This window comes from Arachis ipaensis, chromosome B4, assembly GCF_059453495.1.
Source record: "Arachis ipaensis isolate K30076 ecotype BB chromosome B4, ASM5945349v1, whole genome shotgun sequence".
Lineage (NCBI taxonomy): Eukaryota > Viridiplantae > Streptophyta > Magnoliopsida > Fabales > Fabaceae > Arachis > Arachis ipaensis.
The window spans coordinates 54,382,164-54,387,152 of record NC_142439.1 but is presented as its reverse complement, the minus strand read 5'-3'; the positions used below and the strand labels follow the sequence as shown (position 1 = coordinate 54,387,152).

The window sequence follows — 4,989 nt, the reverse complement described above, 5'->3', positions numbered from 1 at the left end:
TTGAAATAAAACTAAACGAAAGAAACTGTTATATGTTGAATACAATCACCAAGCCAAGAATCTGTCATGTATAAAGCTCTCTTGGTAATGTATTAACAAACACAGTAAATAAGCAAACTAAAATGAAAGCATTAAAAACAAAGAATTAACTAAAGTAAACAGAGTAACACAATATCAAACCAAAAGAGAATTAACACTGCAAAGACATTATGGTTATGCAGACAAGTGGTGTTGCTGAATGATTTGCATAGAAAAATAGGTGGCACACCAAACTTAGAATCTTGGTGTGTCACTTTCATGTAAAATTGATGCAATCATCCATGAAGATGGAAAACAGTTTGTTGCAGGGCAACACCAAACTTAGAATGTAACCATATGCCAATTTATTGAATTTGAACAAAGAAAGGAGAAAAAAATGTACCTACTGTCTACCTGTTCTTTACTTTCTTCCTCTTCTTCCAATTTGTTAAGAGAAATGACTTCAAAGGAGGAGAAGTTTCAGCTACTGTCCCTTGCCTTGGCCTTTCCTCAGCAAGCTTCCTTTTGCAAATGGCTTGATTGATCTTGCTTGCTGGATCAGGGACAGGATTGGTGCTCTTGTTAGTTGCCTTCACTTCTTTGAATCCAAGTCTTGGTTGCTGTGTGATTATTGGAGTTTTGTATTCATCCAGAGCCTTTTGAACTAGTGGTTCCATGAACTCCTCCTTCATGTACTTCTCTGCCTAACTTGAGTTGGAATGACTTCCTCACTTTCTTGCTCCTCCACTTCCTCTTTTACACTCAACATTTGTTTTAATAGCTCTTTCATGGAGGAGGTTTGTTGATCTTCCCAACATTTCTTCATCTCCTCTTCATATTTCTCGATCACAGATTCAAGGGAAGTTTGTGAGGGTTGTGAATGTTCATGTTCCTTTGTTACCTCAAGTGTAGTTTCATTTTCAACCACCTTATTCTTCATTGGAAGTTCACTTAATACAGTAGCCTCCTCATCTTGCTCTTCCACTTTATCCTTCACATCCATCAATTGGTCTTTATCCTTACTGTTTGATGGTTCTAAGTTTCCCCTTGTTTGTTCTAAGGGCCCATTCATCTTCTTGAAGATGATTTCTTTCCAGGATGGGGATTTTGTGTATCTTTCCACTAGTTTTCTATGTATTTCAATGGCTTGAAGGTAATCCTCATCTGTTGGTTCAAGAGATGAAGGTTGAGAATAATTTTGGTGACATGGATGTATTGTGGTGAAGTTGTGTTGAGGGGTGTGGAATGAGTTGTGTGATTGATGGGATGACTTGTATGGATTTTGGGGGAAACTTTGTGTTGAGGCATAATCAAGTGATGAAGATCTTTCAAATGAGAAACTGGGACATGAGGGAGGATGCTCTTCCATTCTTCGGTGATGCTTCCATCCACCATGAGGATAATGATATGAATCATTTTGTGGTGGTGGTTGGTATCCCATATGATTTTCTTGCTCATCTTGTGTCTCTGAAGCAAATCTCCATGAATTGGAGTGCTCAGAATGTGTATTCTCTTGGTGATATTCCCAGCCACCAATAGAGATTGGTGATGGTAGTTAATATCCCATAAAATTTGTTTGATCATAAGATGAGTTGAACTCCATTTGAATTTTGTAAAACACAACACCAAGGAAAATTGAAATTCATATCTCAGAGATGAATTTCTTAGTGAAGCAATAACTCAAACACCTTGGTTTCAACTTAGAACAGAGAACAAAAATATAGAAAATGCTTGATCTAGACTTTTCACCCACTTAATCATTGTTGATCTAAATCAATCCCCGGCAACGGCGCCAAAAACTTGATGCGTATTTTCGGAAAACAAAAAAATGATTTCCAAAACACCCAAAACTCACCGGCAAGTGCACCGGGTCGCATCAAGTAGTAAAACTCACGGGAGTGAGGTCGATCCCACAGGGATTGATGGATCAAGCAACTTTAGTGGGTGATTAGTTTAGTCAAGCTAACATTTGAGTGATAATTGATGTAGCAGAAAGTAAATGACAAAGAAAATTAAAGTGCAAAAAGTAAATTGGACAGTAACTTAAAGAACAAGAAAGTAAAATAGCTGAAACTTAAATTGCAAGAAATGTAAATTGCATGAAATTAAAGGGGAGTGGGTGCTGGAAATTAAAGAGAGCAATAGATCAAAGCTTAGAGAAAATTAAACTTGCAGGAAAAGTAAATCAGATCATGAACAGAAATGTAAAATGCAGAGCACTTGCAGAAGAATTAAATTGCTTGAAAGTAAATTGAATTCAGTGAGAACAGAAAGCAATGAGAACCAAAGATCAAAATCAAGCTCAATGTAAATTAAATTGTAAACTTGCAGCAAAGGAACTTGTAGTAGAGGAGAAATTAAAATTTCAGAAGAAGAACAAGAGAAATCTTAGACCGAGAGGGAAACAGAATTCCTTCGCCCCTCAATCCAAGATTTAAATTCAAAGAAAGAAAAACTAGAAGAGGGAGATTTCTGTATTCCTAATGCTCCCTAGTGGAGCTCGCCTCCCAATAAAAATGAAACAGATGCCTATTTATAGGCATTTTTACAAAATAAAAATGAAATTTAAAACAAATTACAATTAAAATAAAATTTCTATTCTAACTATCTCTTGTGCCTTTGAGTGGTGTCAATTGGGCCCTTGCTCTTGATGGAATTGGGTTGACAAAAGCCTCTGTTGATTGCTCTTGGAGTTGGAGAGAAACCCATTGTGAACCGGGCCATGAATCATAAATGTTTTTGTAAAAGTTTGAGTAAAAGTTTGAGTATACGTTTGAGGCAAACTTTTACTCAAAATTTTTATACCAGCTGCCCTTATTTGCTACTACCAACATTTGGGCTAAAGTTTGAGGTCAAACTTTTAGCCAAACGTTGGGCCTTCTTGCATGCATGTTGGGGTACTACTTTGTCTGCTTGTCAACGTTGCAAATTTCATGCTCACTATAGACTATTATAAATGGTTAGAAAGCTCTGAATGTCAGCTTTCTAACCCAATTGGAATCACCTCAATTGGACATCTACAACTCAAGTTATGCTCATTTGAAGAGGACAAGGTCGCTAGCCTTGGTGTGCAGCGTTTGAGGTAAAGTTTGCCTCAAACGTTGTCGAAAACGCCAGTTCTGGAGGCTCAAACATATTGTCCATCCCATACTATTATACATTGTTGGAAAGCCCTGAATGTCTACTTTCGAATGCCGTTGGAAGCGCATCATTTGGAGCTCTACAGCTCGAGTTATACTCCGTCGAAGGTGCAGAGGTCAGTTGGCCTCACTGCAGGTTGCCACAATGTTCATTTATGCTCATTGCGGGGCAGTTTTCTCCCTCAATTTTAGTGTCCACCATGCAGTGCCATATATGCTTGGAAAGCTCTCGATTCCTACTTTCCATTGCTTTTTGAATCACCTCATTTGGAGCTATGTAGCTCAAGTTATTCTTGTTGGAAGTATACCCCTTCAGGCTGTTGTGGTGTGGCGCCAACGTTTGCCAAAAAGCTTGAGGCAAACGTTGGCGCAAGCTTTTTCCTCCAGAGTGTTTGTTTTGTGATGCCAACGTTTGCTAAAAAGTTTGAGGCAAACGTTGGCTCAAGCTTTTCTCCCAAAAGTTTGAGCTAAAGTTTGAGGCAAACTTTGGCTCAAGCTTTTTGTCCTCTTTTGCTCTTTGTTTTGAGCCACGCTTTTTTTCCTTTGGGCCACGCTTCTCTTCCTTGATTTGGTCATGGGCCACGCTTTTAGAAGCGTGGCCTAAGCCTCCAAAGTGTGCTCCAACTTCAGAGTGTGCCCAAAATTCCTCTTTTCTTCTTTTTAGCTTATTTTGTGCTCTTTTTGCTTCTTTTTCTTCTTATTTCCTACAAAGTTTATCAAATCAAAAGATCAAAGAAATATACCATTTAAGCACCAAAGAATGCAATATTTAAGCACTAATCATAAATTTCTTGTATGAAAAAGCATAGAAAAACATGACATGATGACATGTCATCATCCCTTTTGCTGTAAGAGGCAGAGCTAGAGTATGGTTGGACTCAACCTAAGGATAGCCTGAACTCTTGGGATAAGCTGGTCAAGGCTTTCTTAGCCAAGTTCTTTCCTCCTCAAAAGCTGAGTAAGCTTAGAGTGGATGTTCAAACCTTCAGACAGAAAGAAGGTGAATCCCTCTATGAAGCTTAGGAGAGATACAAAGAACTGACCAAAAAGTGTCCTTCTGACATGCTTTCAGAATGGACCATCCTGGACATATTCTATGATGGTCTATCTGAATTAGCTAAAATGTCCTTGGATACCTCTGCAGGTAGATCCATTCACTTAAAGAAAACGCCTGCAGAAGCTCAAGAACTCATTGACATGGTTGCTAATAACCAGTTCATGTACACTTCTGAGAGGAATCCTGTGAGTAATGGGACGCCTCAGAAGAAAGGAGTTCTTGAAATTGATACTCTGAATGCCATATTGGCTCAGAATAAAATATTGACTCATCAAGTCAATATGATTTCTCAGAGTCTGAATGGAATGCAAGCTGCATCCAACAGTACTCAAGAGGCACCTTCTGAAGAAGAGGCCTATGGTCCTGAGAACCCTGCAATAACAGAGGTAAATTACTTAGGTGAACCTTATGGAAACACCTATAACTCATCATGGAGAAATCATCCAAATTTCTCATGGAAGGATCAACAAAAGCCTCAACAAGGCTTTAATAATGGTGGAAGAAACAGGTTTAGCAATAGCAAGCCTTTTCCATCATCTACTCAGCAACAGACAGAGAACTCTGAACAAAATACCTCTAATTTAGCAAACTTAGTCTCTGATCTATCTAAGGCCATTGTGAGTTTCATGAATGAAACAAGATCCTCCATTAGAAATTTGGAAGCACAAGTGGGCCAGCTGAGTAAAAGAGTCACTGAAATCCCTCCTAGTACTCTCCCAAGCAATATAGAAGAAAATCCAAAAGGAGAGTGCAAGGCCATTGATATAACCATCA

General features: G+C 38.5%; 1 non-coding gene across 1 annotated transcript; it reads right to left on the bottom strand.

The window, feature by feature from the left end:
- Window positions 1-4,118: 4,118 nt before the first annotated feature.
- LOC148567620 (small nucleolar RNA R71) lies at window positions 4,119-4,226 on the bottom strand. Its single transcript, XR_015881553.1, has one exon. It is a non-coding gene; the product is annotated as a small nucleolar RNA R71 (small nucleolar RNA).
- Window positions 4,227-4,989: the final 763 nt, after the last annotated feature.